Source organism: Cryptotermes secundus, unplaced genomic scaffold (assembly GCF_002891405.2).
Source record: "Cryptotermes secundus unplaced genomic scaffold, Csec_1.0 scaffold342, whole genome shotgun sequence".
Classification (NCBI taxonomy): Eukaryota; Metazoa; Arthropoda; class Insecta; order Blattodea; family Kalotermitidae; genus Cryptotermes; species Cryptotermes secundus.
Genome location: NW_019721764.1, coordinates 523,022 through 541,495, shown reverse-complemented (window position 1 = coordinate 541,495; position 18,474 = coordinate 523,022). Strand labels below are relative to the sequence as shown.

At 39.4% G+C, this 18,474-nt stretch overlaps 2 long non-coding RNA genes across 2 annotated transcripts; both read left to right on the top strand.

Moving 5' to 3' along the window:
* Positions 1-555: 555 nt before the first annotated feature.
* On the top strand, positions 556-3,676 carry LOC111875662. Its single transcript, XR_002844768.2, has 2 exons — positions 556-1,448; positions 3,170-3,676. It is a non-coding gene; the product is annotated as an uncharacterized LOC111875662 (long non-coding RNA).
* Positions 3,677-14,856: 11,180 nt separating this feature from the next.
* LOC111875664 lies at positions 14,857-18,195 on the top strand. The gene is made up of 2 exons (XR_002844770.2): positions 14,857-14,964; positions 17,755-18,195. It is a non-coding gene; the product is annotated as an uncharacterized LOC111875664 (long non-coding RNA).
* Positions 18,196-18,474: the final 279 nt, after the last annotated feature.

Genomic DNA, 18,474 nt, shown 5'->3' with positions numbered 1-18,474 from the left:
TATCTTCGTAGTGGTATCTAGTAATTAAATTAAGACGGACGGGCTGCAGCAGGATCGTCATGCAAATATCTCGTGATATTTAGTTCGAAATCTTCAAAGGCAGAGACCAGTTGGGTGACCTAAACCTAGGCGTGGGTCTGTTGTGAACACGACTAAATTTTCTCAATGGAGGGTTGCTTTACGATTTCCGATATCATTCTAATGAACATTCGAGTTCCATAGAAACAGTTCTGTGGGGAAATGAGCAATTTCTGAATATTAAAGCAGGTGGAATATAATTTAAAAAGGCAAACCTATCCCTATAACACGCCATGGAGATCCATATGATTGTGAGACGTCGAGGCTCCCACATTTTCTAAATAATCGGCTCACAGATATCGGTGAGGTTGCCAGTCTTAAGGGCTGGCCGCCCTTTACTCCCCAGGAAGATTCCTGGTACTCATTTCTATTAGAAACTGAGTCGATCCCAGGGCAACAGTGCGGCTGGAAAGATTAGGTCAATTTAAAAATCCAATGACCACATCGGGAATCGAACCCGCCACCTTCAGGCTTGTATCTCAGTGCCTCAACCCACTACGCTACCGCGTGTCCTCCAGAATATAATTATCACTGAGTTTTAAAGCATATTTTTCTAATATTTCCCAACTTCGCAAGAAATATTAATGCAGTATTATTATTTGTGTGGTTGTAACTGAAAATGAAAAAGTATTTAAACATCTACACTTGCGATGGTCAGGAAGTACACTATTGGCATCTCTTTACAGTCTTCAAATTTGCAATTGGCGCTGCACAAAGCGGCACAATCTTAAATTAAATTGCGTTTTCAAAAGAACATTCGGTTTTCTAGATATGGGATGCCATGTATTCCTACAGAACACTGCGACCTTTCTCCTTAGGCATTACGTCACTTCAAACGTGATGTAATAAATACAAAACGAGAAAATGATACCTAGACGCAATGAATACACGGAACGACTTCCATCACGAGATGGTCGTTTGAGAGACCACACCCAGGATTCCAGCTGCTTCAATTTAAATCAAATTAAGAAAATATAATTATTTAGAGGAGATTCTGATGCCCGCCCATACGAACACAACCCCCTTAAATGCCTCAACTGAGAGAGATTGAGCCCCACCTACTAAAACCGACAATAGAAGCATCTTATTCACACCTTTCTTCACCTGGTTTGCCAAGCCATCTTACAAAGGATACCACACACAAATTTAGAAAAGGAAAAACACACATACTTGCTTTTCAAGGTCAAGGGCAATCTGAGAATTGATTTATTTTTTGTTGTTATATCGACACCACCTTCGTTCTACTTAACCCACTATAGTATAAATATGGGACAGTGGTGAGTCTGGGCACAGTACAAGCAATCCTGCAGAATACTCAGAGGCTTGAAGCTCAACCAAACAAATCTTCAATCAACATGAACAAGCTGCTCGTAAGTAAAAGGGGTGACATTGGCCTCTATACCACCATTTTATTGTAAATCATTTAATTATTTTATCCTGAAAAGAACCGCTTGCGACACCTAATTATAAACGGGAGCTTAACACTGAAATTCCTCTTGAATAAATAGAGTGTGATATTGTAGACTATTGCTGTAGTTCAGGACAGGGTTCAGTGGGTGGTTTTACAGAAAGAGCGGAAAGTTTCTTACTATGCGAACGGGTGTCAGCTTCTCAATACGGATTCTACCCCATGAGTATGAGGGGCGAGCCATAAAAATGGCCCTAGCACTACGATATTCAATGGTCTATTATTTTTTATTATTGCTAGTGGGGTGGGACTAAGTCCCTTGTACTGCGGCCACTTCTGGCCTATTGTACCAGCCCCAGATGACAGGTGAGGGTGACTGTGGAGCAATTGGTGGAATGAAGATTGGCAGGGGAAACCCAGCGCCACTTCGTCCACCACAAATCCAACTTGACCAGACCAGGGATCGAACCCGGGCCGCCGCAGTGGGAAGCTAGCGACTAACCGCTTGAACTATGGCGCGGCCTACGCTACATCCTTACTCGAACACTTATGAATTACGTGTTTAATCGAAACAGAAAATTTCATGGTTGACAAGTCTACTGTTAGGAAGCTCATGGAAACCATAAAAAATTATGACCCAACGATGTATTGCGGAAAGGACCACATGGCATTAATGCATTAATCGATTTCTTAAAATAGAAGATAATATATAAAAATTGTTTAATAAAATGGTGAAACTTGACAAAGAACTACGGAGTTACATAAAGAGGCAGAGTAGTCTTAATCCGCATGACAATAAAGACATATGAGAAAGTCTTAGCTATTACAGGATTGGGATATAAGTAAATGCGTTTTCAGAGTTACTAAATTCTCTTAATTCATATGAAGAATCCGAGGCTTTGAATATCACCTCATTATTTCGCAATACGTACTCTTCTTCGTGTAGCAATGACGAGACAACAAATTCGTATAAGGTTTAGAGGAAAACTTCAAGTAGAGAGACCACTTAGAAAACCTAGGCATGGATGGTGATAGTAGTAAAATTAATCTAATAAAACATATTGGAAAGACGTGCAATTGACTGCTATTGTTCAGAATCGGGTCCAGTGACAAGTTCTTGTTATTTTTGATAATGTAACGGGAAGAAACATTTATCAGGTGAATAATTAAAGTCTTTGACAGCACATAACCAAGGATGATGAGGTGGGTAGGGCATGTAGCACGAATGGGGGAGAAAAGGAATGCATATAGGATATTTGTTGGAAAGCCAGAAAGAAAGAGACCACTGGGAAGACCAAGGCGTAGTTGGGTGGACAATATTAAAATGGATCTTAGAGAGATAGGATGGGACGGTATGGATTGGATTGATCTGGCTCTTGATAGGGACCAGTCCAGGGCTGTGAACACGGTAATGAACCTTCGAGTTCCATAAAATACCGCGAAATTCGTAAGTAGCTGCATTTTTGGCTTCTCCTCAAGAAGGGCTCAGCTCTATGAGTAAGTAAAATCTAATAAAACATATTGGAAAGATATGAAATTGACTGCTATGGCTCAGAGTCGGGTCCAGCGACAAGTTCTTGTTATCAGAGTGACGAAATTTTGGAAAACGTATCGAGAAGAAACTTTTTTATCAGGTGAATATTTAAAGCGTCTGACAGTACATAAACTCGCTGTTTCTTACAGGTGTTCTTCTTCGTCGCCGCTATCGCGCTGGTCGCCACGGTGTCTGCCGGTCCCATGCCAGCACCTTTCCCTCTGCCCGCTAAGGACCTCAAGGGCTCAGAGGCTGTGTATTACTCGGCATATTCTGCCTACCCTTACGCCGCTGTCCCATACGGCTATGCGTATTACGGATAAATCAACCGAAACAAAAGACAGACACTGGCATTGGACAACGGACCACCCCAACGGACTACGCGAAATGGATATGACACGTCTGCGCTTAACTCTCTTCTTCTAATTACATGTAAATGATACTTCCCTTATTGTATTATGTGCCATTTCATCTTACATCCCGCCAAAAAAAAATCTTATTGAAGCCATACACGATTCCAAAGTGGTGAAAGTAAAGATGGTTGAAGTTGCGTCTACATTTCCCAAATTCAACACTGCAACATGGAAATATATTGAAAGATAATTTTCTGTGGTCAGTGAGAAGTTACAAAACTAAATAAAATATAGATATATCTAGTTATGTGTATTTCATTCTATACCCTTACGAAAGTATCTACGGGAAATGTGAAGTTTTCGTGGCTATGAAGATTAATGCATTCTGGAATATGAAAACATGTAATCTGTTAGAATGTTCCCAACTTTTCTAGAAATGTGCTGCCTCACCTTCAGAGTATAAGAGGTAGAGACAGCACGTTCCTCCGAAAGGTTCGTAACCATCTACCAGAACACAGGGTGTCACATTCCAGAAGACAACAACCTGCAAAAATAACTATGTTTCCGCAACACCGACTTCAACCTCACACCAAACATGGCGTTTCGCCTTCACAATAATCTATTCCACTGAATACATCGCCGATTTTTTAACTGTAAAGTTGCAAATCTGGAACATAGCTGGACCACAGATTCGCAACTTGAACAATGAAACGAAGATACACGACATCTAGACCGACTTCCACATATACGGCCCGCCAAGTTTGTAAGTCCTCATGACAGTATGTGTCCTCACATAATATCAAGTCTGCTTTACGTCGGATCCCAAATGTTACACCGAATATGTGGAGTCTTGTTGCAGTTACGATTTATTTAACGTCACTGGCAGTAGCTCAGAATATATAGCGTCGAGTGATAGACAATCAGTGAATAATAAACTATCAAAGCTAAGAGAGAACGCTGGCTTAGCCTATTTTAAAATTCTACGCCATTATTAGTCTGCAATGACCGGTTACTGGAATCCATGAAACGCAATACTCTAATATTAAAAGAATGGTTTGGGGGGACAAGCGGTAGCGTAGTTGGTTGGGGCACTAAGCCACAAGCCTGAAGATCGGAGGTTCGATTCCTGAAGAGGTCAATGGATTTTTCAATTGACCTAATCTTTCCAGCCGCACTATGCCCCTGGGGTTGTCTGTCTCTAACAGAGATGAGTGCCGGAAATCTTCCTGGGTGGGGGTAATGGGCGCCCGGCGCGTAAGGCTGACAACCTCACCACCATCTGTGAGCCGATTGTCTAGATGAATGTGGGAGCCTCGACGTCTCGGAACACTATGGGCCTCCAGTGCCTGTTACAGGGATAGCTTCACCTTTTAAAACAATGGATTAATAATATATTCTATCATTTAAGCTAGAGACAGTAACGATCACACAAAATTTGGTGGTATTCAGAACTCCACGAAACCTTCCCAGTCACAAGAAGTCTCTCTGCCTACTTTCGGCAACTATTCAAGGGGGAAGGAATTGTGACGCATGTATTATATCGCCTCTAAATTTAAACGGCAATTCCAATAGTACTGAGGGCCCACATAGGGAATGACTTGTTTAAACGTGTTGAATTTAAGGAATGTTGACATGCAAGTTAACCTGTTGTCATAGAGATGAAGTTCTCCTTCTTGTTACAGTCAGCTGCTTGGAACAATTCCAACTAGCCACTTATGAAAATCAAATTTGAATATTCCTACACAAGGATAACCAGCTTGTCTTATTGTTCCAGCATTACTGTCGGATGCAAGGAACCCGCTACTGAGAACGCAGGGCGGGTCTTTCCTTGTCTATCAATACAGTAGTTGTAGATAGATAAGAATATTTCGGCTCTCAGTAACAAGAGTTCTACTGTCTGATTAAGGTTATCGCCAAAATAGGCATAATTCTTAGCGTTATACAGCATGCCCCAAAAGCTCTTCTTTGTGGAACTGGCTGAAAAAGAATTATGTCACACCTGACTAAGATTATTTTATTTCTTTATGCAAGATTTGAGTTTCTCACAACAATTAATATTATTTTACGGTCTTCTGGATGTCACTCCATATAGTTTGGTTGAGAGGTACCAACGTTTCGAAGGAACCTGCTGCTTACATTTTCGGGGTATAAAAACTGAGGGGGCAGGTTACTGAGAAGTGTCAGTACCTATCTACCAAGTCAGACTGTGTCACATCCCAGAACACCGCAATCTAAATGTATAGTGGGGCGTCTGATTGATTTGCTTTCTTATTTACATATTTATACATGATTTATTTAATATTAATATCAGTAACTCATACTGTATAGCAATAGTGTCCAACGCGGCGGCCGCGGGCGCCATGGCGCCCGTGGTATATTTTTCTGTCGCTCTCCGTAACCACATATAATTGAGCCGATTTTTAATATTAATTCAAATTGTAAGACAAGAGACATTTTTGAACGTCTGAGTACTGTTAAATATTTTCGAAAAATTTTATTATTATTATTATTGTTTATTATTATTATTATTATTATTAGTAGTAGTAGTAGTAGAAGTACTAGTAGTAGTAGTGTGTGGTGGCGCCCGCACCTCCATAGGCATCAGTGAATTGTGCCCCAGTACATAAGAACGTTGGACAGCACTGCGTGTATAGTGTCGAATCATAGGATAATTTAATAAGTTGTAAAGTACGTGGAAGGCAACGGTAGGGCCTAATTTAAGCTACTATTCAGGTATGTCTGGAAGGACTGAATTAAATAACGGACCAAGATTAAACTCGCAGCCTCCAGACTTGGAAGCAGGAATAGATCCATCGGTCCGAAACTTTCGGCGAAGGTTAGATTCTTAACTCTTGTGCATATATGGCATGTTCCTAAAGTCCCTTGTTATTATGATCAAGTGGAGCTGAGAAGTTACGGATGAATAAACGCTTAAAACATAAGACAACAACACAGTTTATTTCTGAACTCAAATCACTGAATCGTTCAAATCACATCTCCTACACCAATAAATAATAAGTTATATATTAAAAATAGCGTTCCTCTAAAGCGCCAGTAAATTTATATTACACTGCACGGCTTAACATTCTATCATTCTTCAATGATATTCGTAATTTTGTTTGGAAAATTCTTTCAACGTTAGAACTATAAAAATAGCAGTCAATTTCCACTTTACATAAAACGTTAATCGGTCTCTGTAGCATAAAATTCTGGTTCTATTCATCATTTTTATAATCACTCTTCACAAATGTCATCAGATTTGTCTAGACGTGCACGACTAAAAAAACAGCATACTACTGAAATTGGGTTATTCAACTACATTGTTTAATTTCCATATAGTACACAACGTAGAATGAGTTGGAAAATGATCATCAATTGCGAATCGGTAAAAGATTTGGTAGGAGCTGGAGGGACGACGATAACAATTCAAAACCTGATTCAGGAGGAAAATAAGTGGAGACTGAACTCGGGTAATGCTTACTACCATTCTGTCCAGACCCTTTTGTCTTCTCGTCTGCTGTCTAGAAACGTAAAAATTAGAATATACAAAACTATAATTTTGCCTGTGGTTCTGTATGGGTGTCAAACTTGGTTTCTGATATTAAGAGAGGAACACAGACTGAGGGTGTTTGAGAACAGGGTTCTGAGGAGAATATTTGGACTGAAGAGAGATGAAGTCACAGGAGTTTGGAAAAAAACTAAATAATGAGGAGCTTCATAACTTGTATTCTTCTCCAAGTATAATTAGAATGATCAAGTCAAGGAGGGTGAGATGGGCAGGGCACGTAGCACGAATGGGGGAGAAGCTGAATGCATATAGGATATTGGTGGAAAAGCCAGAAGGAGAGAGACCACTGGGAAGACCAAGGCGTAGGTGGGTGGACAATATTAAAATAGATCTTAGAGAGGATGGGACGGGATGGATTCGATTGATCTGGCTCAGGAGAGGGACCAGTGGAGAGCTCTTGTGAGCACGGCAATGAACCTTCGGGTTCCATAAAATGCGGGGAAATTCTTGAGTAGCTGCAGATTTTGCTTCTTCTCAAGAAGGGCTCAGCTCCATAAATAAGTAAGGAGTGAGAGGGTACATATTTTAACGCACTATCCTAATATTCTCCTACAGAGACTAGGGAAAATGAGAGAGAATGCCTGATAATCAAATGAGATTTGAACCGGATACATCCAGAATATAAGTCTAAATCATTACGGCAATACAGATCGGTGGGTAGATGCCATGTGGCACTAAGGTAGTGTTTATTTGCTGGACATATAAGTACAAAAGACATAAAACTGCCCCAAGACCTATGGATAGTTAAGAATCTGACAGTTGCAGTATTTCCTTTGTTTTTATCCACATCCTGTTGTCACAGAGGTGACTCGCACCACGACGGAGCTGCGTAGTTGACCTACTGTGTCTACTTCTTTCCTGGCCAGGAGGCCAAATCGTTGCAGCACGTGAAACGCCTGAATGCATTGACATTGGGTACCAACGCAAACACGTGGAAGCTGCGAATAACAACGACACATCTCCATCGCTCCTCTAAGGTGGCTTCTCCTTCATTTGCGAAAGGAGACAATATAAGGGCAACAACTTACTTAAAGTTAATACTATTTAGAGACACTTTATCAAAAGCTTGGGTCTAAATCGAATAATATGATGATTTTAAATTATTATTTGGGAAAAAACTACTGTTTCTTGGATCGTTTTATGATGCATTATGAATTGCACAGATGCACAGAGTCGAAGGGACCAATAACAAGAATGTTCTGACGATTAATTTTTAAAATCAACGCCAATATTACTTCTTCCGTTGTTTAAAATAATTTATTAACTGCATGTGTTGCAGTCTAATGACGGGATTCATATGAGTATGAATGATGAAGTGGGGAGACTGTGGGAGGGAATAATTGTTCTTCGTTTTTGGAAGTACTATTTCAGCATGCGGGCCGTGCCATAGCTCAGGCAGTTAGTCGCCGGCTTCCCACCGCGGCGGCCAGGGTTCGAGCCCGGATCAGGTCATGTGGGATTTGTGGTGGGCAAAGTGACACTGGACGCCGGTCACAAGAGCCGAACGGTCTAAGGCAGCGTTTCTAAAATTTTTGAAGTGGGGACCACTTTTATAAGTCAGAACAGTTCTGCGGACCGCCCTACTCTTGTTTCCTTCGAAAATAAATTTATCATTTTTAAGCATATTTTATTACTAGTATACTTATATTTTTAAATATAATTAATTAATTAATTAATATCCATTTAATTCAATTAATTTTATATTAGTGTTAAGTAATTAAGTTAATAGAAGAAGATTCATATTAGTTTATTAATAATTCAAGGCTATTAGAAATTGGATAATCTTTAACTTATTAACTAAAAAAATAAATAAATATTGGTATTCACATTAATGAGATGGGTGAGCCTGCCGACTCTTGCACATTTGTTCTACATTTGGATGTAGCTGGCAAGCTTAAGTCGGAGATCGTCACATGCATCGAGTCGAGTTTTTATTTGAGTTAGTGATGAAAACACTTTCTCACACAGATACGTAGATCCCTGTTTTGTTGCTGAGAGCAGAGTGGGTAGTCGGTAGGCGGGTAGGGTAATAAATTTCATAAAATGTCAGTACTGGAAGAAAAAGTGAAATGTGTAATTTCCGAACTCTGAGATTTCCAGCTATAGTGTGATAGGCAATTCATTTGAATTTTATTTTTTCTTCTGTCTTTTTTGAAGGACCACTTGTGGTCCGCGGATCATAGTTTGGTAAACGATGGTCTAATGCATGCACTGTCTTCGCTCGCTCGGAAGCCGGGATCGTGGGTTCGAATCCCACTCAGGGCATAGATGTTTGTGTGCGTTTTTCTGTGTTTGTGTACAGGTAGAGGCCTTGCGACGAGCTGATCACTCGCCCAAGGAGTCCTACCGAATGTGTAAGATCTAGAAAAACCGAAGTGAACGGAGAAGTTCATGGAGGTAGGCCTAGGCCCACTGGGGCTGTAGTGCCAAGGAAAAAAAAGTGACACTGGAGCAGGTTTTCTCCGAGTACTTCGATTTCCAATGCCAATTGGCATTCCACCAATTGCTCCACAATCATCATCACTATCATTTGGGTCTGGTACAACAGACCAAACGGTGGCCGACGTACCAAGTGGACTCAGTCTCAAACCGTGACAAAAAAAGAAAAGAATATTTCTTGAGGAACTGAATACAAGCGTCCGAACCAAAGTTCTGAAGAGTGACTTTTCAGTTTCAATGACGGAGTGTCACTCACTGCAACGCGATATTGAATTCTGGCGTCGAATAGGACACGGAAGTACTTATGGAGTGTCAGCAAGGGAGACATTGACGAAGAAGTCGGGCATGACCTTCTCTGGACATTATTCCGAAGTTTCGTGGCGCAGATTCGTATAACAAAGAAGTCCCTGATTCGACTTCAGTGATTAAGCAGGATCTGATAGAAACAATAGGATCCCATGGATAATGAACAAAGAAGGATGTAGAAGGAAGGGGCCGTGTATTTCAAGTTACCGTTCTGGCTGGCTCTATAATTTTGCCTGTGGTTCTGTATAGGTGCGAAGCTTGATCTCTGACATTAAAGGAGGAACACAGACTGAGGGTGTTTGAGAACAGGGTGTTGAGGAGAATATTTGGACCGAAGAGAGATGAAGTGACAGGAGGCTGGTGAAAACTGCATAATGAGGAGCTTCATAACTTAAACTCTTCGCCAAGTATAATCAGAATGACCAATTCAAGGAGGATGAGATGGACAGGGCATGTAGCACGAATGGTGGAGAAGCCTAATGCATAGGGGATATTGGTTGGAATGGCAATAGGGAAGAGACTGTTAGGAAAATCAAGATGTCGGTGGGTGGATAATAATAAAATAGATCTTAGAGAGCTAGGATGGGATGGTATGGACTAGATTGATCTTGCTCAGGATACGAACCAGTGGAGGGCCCTTGTGAACTCGGTAATGAAACTTCGGTTTCCATGATATGCTGGGAAGTTATTGAAGAGCTGCACATACATGCATTCCTGTTATTCCCCATTCGTGCTAAATTCTCCGCCCATCTGAATCTCCTTGACTTAACCAATGTAATTATACTTGGAGAAAGAATATCAGTGGCACTAAATTGTTCTAACGCCAGAACACAACACTGAGAAAGAACGGTCTCTCTGCTGCCTTATAAAATGGTAGTTTTCCTTGTTATAACTTCTGTAAGACCTCTAAAGAGCTGGACTATTGACCTTATATTCCTATTATAGTGCCCCACCCTATTACATTCTGGTTCTTATAAAAAGACATTAACCTTGGGGGTATGGGTGGGAGGACTTAACAAGGCAATGTATGTCCGAAACTCGTATCCGAATTAAGCCGGCGTTACTACGTCCACATGAGAACAGCCTTTTAGTACTGGGATATTAATGAATAACCGATTCAACAACGAGTTCCTAGCTTTAAAATGAATTTTATAACCGGGTTTAATTATATGAAATCTGCTTAAAATGTTCTCGATAAAGAGCTATTAATTTTTCTCCTCTCGTGAAAAGGCCACCACAAATGTCCAGATCCAGAGTTAGTTATAACACAGCACTAAGTTGTATACAACAGGAAATGTTGGGCGATGAATCAGTCAAACGTTTTGACACCTTCCATCAAATCCTAATTACTGTTTAAGCGCTGTGGTCTTAGCCAGTTCTTCAAGTAGGTAAACAGCCTGTAGTCGCTGCGAGCGAGATCAGGGCTGTAAGTAGGGTCGTTAAACAATTTCCAGTTGAAATATTCCAGTAGTGCTCGAGTGCGAGCTGCTGTATGTGGATGAGCATTGTCATGGAGGAGCACTACACAGTATGTCAGCATTCCGCTGTTTTTAATGTTTCGTAATACACTTCTGACGTTATTGTGGTCCACTGTTGGATAAATTCCATCATCAGCACTCCACTTCTGTCCCAGAAATCAGATACCATCAGCTTTCTGGCAGGCACACAACGTAGCTTTAACCTTTTTACCTTTTAGTTTAACTTTAGTGAATATGTGTGCATCCACAGCTTTGACTGATCTTTGGTTTCAACATTAAAAAATGAAACCCTGGTTCCATCAGCTGTTATTCGCCCATCTTCGAACATTCTACATCACTGTCTTTACGGGTGTTTCATTCACTATATTCTGACGGTAAACCGTAGCGCATAATTCAAGCTAGATTTCCGCATCACTCAAGTTTTTAGCGTGAAGAAATTGGATAACAGCGCGAATTTCGTAGCTAGCGGGATTATCCATCTCAGTACACATCATATATCACTATGTAGAGACAAGAACAAACACTAGGTGACCAGTTATGTGATAGTTTACAAGGTAATAAGTCATTCCTACAATAGTTGCCTAAAATAAACGGAGGTTACTTTTCAAATAACCCTCAAATTTCCACAATAATCTTCGTGCTGAAAATGTTTTTCTGCTGTTGTGGTACGACGGAATACAGGCTGCCACGTCTGAAATTTTGTTTATTATCTCGCAATGTAAAAAGTTCTCATCTCTTGACTTAGCTCCACGCCTTGAACTGAGTCTCACGAAGAGCTACAAAGAGGAGAAAAATAATTAGCGCGCATATAGTTAATAAGTCATGACAGAAACCATTCAAACTGAATTACCGTATTTACGCATGTATAGGCCGCGTGCTTGTATAGGCCGCAGCACAATTTTCAGAGAGAAATTATAGAAAAAATAATTTTCTTGGAATATTATTTCAGGAGTATTACACCCTGTATTACTAATTATGAATGTTTTTTTTAAATGAAGTGTGATTTCGAATATTTCGAATATAAGTCGTACCCCAGTTTTCCTCTTGAATTTTTGGCAAAAAATGTGCGGCCTATATATGCGTAAATACGGTATGTGGTTTATATATGTTTCTCAAGCTGTGGCACCCTTGCCATTTGTGGTTCTTGATTGTCGACTGGGTAGAATGTGAGGTAACCAAAATATTGATTCAGTGACATAAAATTCAGCTACACAACTTTCCCGACAAATGACAAATTTATCATTAATTTTGCATTACGATTGCATTACAACTAACAGAAACAAACTGTATGTAGTTTTACATAATTGTAGCGATATAAAATATATTACCAATTCTTAGAATTCCATAAATAATTAATCTTCCATTAATAATTATGTAATGCCAGAACGTGTATAACTGTTAAAGTACACGTCTTAAAAAATGAAAAATATTGTCTTTAAAATTGTGGGAATACGGCTTGTAAAAAGGAAAACACCGGTGGTATGTAAAATGCAAAAGGTTGAGAATCACTAGTATAGGTATCTCAAAATATCTTAGCATAACCGCAACAGAGGTGCTGGTTCAGGATACATACCTTAAAAGAATATACGCTGATACTAAAATTACAAATTACTTAATCAAAATCAACTTTAGCAGCTTCGAGGGCTACGTGATCGGATATCACACATATCGCAGATTTCCAAACTTGACGCTAGATTATCCTCGTCTCTTCCGCCATGATATATCCTCAACCAAATACGGGGTAGGTTATAATCACTGAACATATTTTCCACTAATGTACTGCAATATTGTAAGAATATAATGAAAACCAAGAAAGGCAAACTTCTTTATTTATTGATCTTATGTATATAAAATCAATACATACTAGGCCCTACATGTGGCTACTCCACCATACAATTGCAAAAACTCAATAAATATTTGTTATAAAGTCTGGAAGTTAACTAATTTTATCCTTATATGACATGAACTCCGTCCTAAGGGTAATTTATTGTAGTTCTTTCGCCTTCCTTTCTTCTACACTACATGTTTCGGCCGTAAATGGCCATTATCCGGTGTATAGTCTCACGTAGCTGCTACACTGCACGTAGTTTAAAATTTAAAAAACACTACTCTTTTCAATTTTTCACTTCTCCTTTGCTAACAGGTTTCGATATATCAGAAACTTCCCCGCTGATATCAGTCAGATATGTACAAAATCTTTGTTAACCTACACACGTCAATTTGATTTTCATAAACTGGCACTTTTAAAATCTTCAATTCCAATTTTAAAAATTTCTTAAAATGTTTTTTCTTTCGAATTTTAAAATTTAAAATTCACATGGTTACCCGCCTTATGTCTATAGTGCTGCAGCGGCTACTTCTTTTTTTCAGCACTGTTCAGGTATCATTCTGTGTAGGCTCCCTGTGTGCGTGCCACTGCTTATCTTTAATACGTGTGATTTTAAAAGATTTTAAAAATGCCAGTTTATGAAAATCAAATTGACGTATGTAGGTTAACAAAGATTTTGTACATATCTGACTGATATCAGCGGGGAAGATTCTGATATATCGAAACCTGTTAGCAACGGCGAAATGAACAATTGAGAAGACTAGTGTTTTTTAAATTTTAAACTACGTGCAGTGTAGCAGCTACGTGAGAATATACACCTGATGATGGCCGTTTGCAGCCGAAACATGTAGTGCAGAAGAAAGGAAGGCGAAAGAACTACAATAAATTGTTGCCCTTAGGACGGAGGATGCTTAAAAAAATAATATTATTTTATCCCTCCTTGTATTTCACGCTGTATTACTTACAAAAAAAAATACACCGACCATTCAGTTTTACAATAGCTACAATTTTAAATATATTTTTACACCTTTTTTGCAATTTATAAAATAAACAAAATTATCATAAAACATAACCGAACGTATCGCACCACATAACCGCAAAAATATATATTCACGGCTGCAGTTCACGACAAAAGATGATGCCACAACTTATTTTGTAATCCCCTTTGTTCTTGGCGTTTTCATTTTCTCAGCACTCTTGTGAACCGGCCTTAATATATCGTCCATCGTGAAAACATTTCTTTTTCGAGTACCGCCCGAAAGGTTCCAGTGTAGCAGCGATGGTACATGTGACGAAATTCGAACATTCCTGTTGTAGATAACATCTAAAACAGACTTTACTACTGGACGTTTTTGCACTTATTGGCGACAAATTCTTTATTTCTGCCTTCGGGCGCCTGTAGGCAAAGAAGAGGAAAGGAGTTCCATCAGAGCAAAATTTAACTGCTATAGTAGATGCGGAGGTAGAACCGCCTTGAACTTTACCGACTGGTCCTTGAGAACATGCTCCGTACTGTGTGTATTCAAAGGTACTACAGATCTGTAATATTTTTACTGCGTGTTTTTCAGATGCGGAATATAATTAGAGCTCAGACTGGCATCCTTATACCGCCGCATGAATCTCCACCGTGCTCAAGGATACAATGATTCAATTAGGAAGTACAGCAGTAAAAACGTCGGGAACTATTAACACAGTAGGGTAAAGGAAGGACCACACCCCAAGGTGGGAGCTTCTTCCCACAACCAATAGGGCCTAAGTGACCGAGGTGGGGAGTCAAGCCACGCAAATGGAATGTTTATAAACGCAAAGGCAAATTATTCCAGAAGTTGTCAAGGTTAACCCCACCCAGGATTTTCGGGGTAGTATAAATATCAGCGTGAGCCCTTGTTTGAGTATCAGAAGCTTCTTAGCAGTTTCTCAGCAGTTACAGACTCGCACACCAAGTCTCCACGCAGCCAACATGAAGGCCTTTGTAAGTATACAAAACTTCTATCTTCAAAACACGAATAATTTCACATCAAATAATATGAAGTTGGCGCCTTTACAATTGTATATTTTCTTAGATAACAAATAATGTCGATTGCCAACATGAGCTTACAACTTTCTAGGTTTCCTATAGTTTAATTTGTTTCTGCTATGAAAATCCTAACAGTTACATACTCGAAATTGCACACTCTCTAAGCATTGTATCCATGTGACTGCTAATCAGTTACTTATCAGAATAGAAAATTGTTGTAAAATTTATGTATTTTATTCATAACTCTTCATAACACAGTACTTATACTAAGTATGCAGAATCTGTGATAAAGACACAGCCCTCATTATGCTCAAAAAGCTGTTTAATTTACATATTACATGTGAATATGGCAGTAAAATGTTTCATTTTTCTAAGTTAGAAGAAAAATTGTGTGAGCCCTGAAAAGATATAAATCCTTATCAGATACAGAGTAGATATCTAGCTAAAAACTGTCCAGACGTGCCTCATTTGTATATATACTTCCAGTGTGCGCAACTCCCACCCCCCTTCCAGCCACAAAGTTCATATGGCAAAGACTACTCTGCGACCTAGGGAAAGTTGGGTAGAAAATCAAATTTTTTATTTTATTACTGGAAAAGGCCATTTCACTCAACACGTAAATTTTTCAAACGTCTTCTACCTCGTGAAGAAAACGGCAAAGGCGTAGTATTCTAGCCTTTCGCATTTAAATACAACCTTATGTCTATGCTAAGTCATAGGAGTTTGAGGGAGAATAAACTAATATCTCGGCATTCTGGGTTATGGCAATGTTTCGTTAGGTTATTTACATACAAAATATTTTCTATTATAAACCTTAATCCCTGAATTATCTGGAGGATAAAATACGAGAGACAACAATATTATCCATTCTGAAAAAAAACTTTCTTCACTTGTGTTAGTTCTTAAAGCAGTTCATTCATATTTTTTCTATAGGCAGTCCAGAATTAATACAATCTCTCATCGATATATTATTTCCACTTTCACAGTTACAATTACAACTGCACATGACACACTTTCTCTCATACATAAAGTACTAGTAGTATATGTACATCATATACGACTAACGGCAAATGTGTAATGTACTACTTGACTGCAATTCTCAACGCTATATTACACCTCAATGTATCTGTGGCACAGAAGATATACATTTCATATACAGATGAAAATATATTGCGATATAATATCTTGGTAGCGTAAAAAATGGGTTAAAAGACCGGTCCATAATGATCGTAATAAGAAGTAAGAAATTTCAATTATTATCTCAAATGACGAAATGTCGTATCAGGATTCGCAAATAAAATAACCCATGAAATCAGACTAGAAAATATGCACAAAGGTTCAGAGATGCGAAAAGCAAGGCAAAACGAACTAGAAGCATGAAAATATGTACTTTCTTCTACCTTTACAGCAAGCAGCCGGGATGCAGTCGAAACCTGAAAACAAGAAAGTTGTTTCATTAATTACATTATCTTCCAAAGCATGTTGCCCCTGTCATTTGAAACGAAAGGGTCTGCCATATAATTCTTCCCCATTAACAAGCAAGGTACAGTGTTATTTTAGGAAGCTGATCGGCTACGTTAAATCCCATACTAGATTCAAAAGATGTTATTTTCTGTTTTTCCGATTAGTTTTCATTCGGTCGAGGCGAAAACTTAAGTACAGAGGAAAATTATCTTTATTACAGTGCCTTGGCGGCGAAAATTTGCAAAATCGCGACGATTGCTTATGCCATATCCCCACCCCCGCTCCGTGAGCAGATAACAAATCTATAAGAGCTGAATTTTCACTAAATTTTACACTTAGAAGTTTCAGTAAATTTTGTCAATAAATTCCTGTTTTGGTTGAAATTGAGTAAAGTGATGAATACCTTACGTGAAACGACATCACCAGTCAAAATTTCAAGTCCATACAATACAGCTGAAACACATTTTGTTCCTTCTCACAAACATATACTGCTACAGCATTTTGTACCCACGATGAGGGTAAATCTCCAGTGGCATATGTTCATACCGATTTTCAAGAATCTTTCCGAAGTTATTCTTGAGTCTCGATTTAACCTAGTTTATTTATCAATTTAATCATATAAAGGATCGAATGGATATATAATTGTGTACGGTGAACTGGGAAGGACGTATTATAAAATCAATATTCAGGATAGACTGAAAAAAAAACAGCAAGAAGTACCTGTAGGTAAAGTCGACTGCTGGATCGAGAATAAAAATCGAGATCTCTCGAATACAAGCAACAGTACTAATCACGTTCGATAAGTGAATTAATGTGCAGAATATTTATGTTTGTAGTTGAATCGTGGAAAAGACATAATGTTCCAAAAAGGAATTTTGTTCCTTCTGAGCCCTACTGACTGCCTCTGTGGTCTAGTGGTCAGAGTTCCTGGCTACAGATCCAGAGGTCCGGGTTCAATTCCCGGCGCTATCAGATTTTCTGAGAAGTAGTAGGTCTGGAACGGGGTGCGCTCAGCCTCGTGAAGATAATTATTTCAAGGAAATGGCGGCTCCGGTCTAGAAAATCGAAATTATCGTCCGTTGGGATTCGTTACGCTGATCACGTGACACCCTCTATCTGCTAAAGTTGGCACTAACTTCGCCGACAAGCGGCGATCGCTCGGTCGGTATAGTTTGCTTGCGGACTAAAACCACTGAGTTTGAGTTTTTGTGAGCCCTATTGAGGGACAATTGAAAGGAGAACAACGAACGATTAATAGAGTCTGCCGTTCAACTGTTTCAGTTCGCCCTTTTCCTCGCTTTGTTCGTCGTCGTGGCCGTCTCCGCTGTTGAACCAGAGGCCAAGAAGGATCTGAAGGGTGCCGAGCAGTTCTACTACGCTGCACCATACGGCGCCCTGGGATACTCCGCCTATCCCTATGCTGCTTACCCAGCTGCTTACTACTACCGCTGAGTGCCATAGTCCGCTGTAGTACCAAGACATCCGGATGACGACACTGCCCATCTAATTGTTGAATTGACGGACTCATTAACTGCTGTCCGTTTCTTCAACAATTAGAAGCGATAACTTCAATGTGTCAAGTTCAACAACACCTTAAATGATGGGACGATGTTGTACATGATACGACAAAATTTAAGCAACAATTCTATTTCAATTTCTCTTTCTCTGGCTATGTTTCCTTGTGGCATTTATATTACTAAGCAGTTTCGTAAGTAAATGTTTTAAAAAAGGATACAATATGTCTTTTCAATCTCTTCCTTTATACCCAGACACTATTCCTATCATCGTAACGGCCCAATCAAAGACTACTGTCCAAAACAAATTAAATCTATTGACACTCAAGAGACCGTCTCTGTGGTCCAGTGGTTAGAGTTCTGGCTACAGATACAGAGGTCTCGGTTCGATTCCCGGCTCTACAAAATTTTCTGAGAAGTAGTAGGTCTGGAACGGGGTGCACTCAGCCTCGTGAAGATAATTCTTTTAAGGAAATAGCGGCTCCGG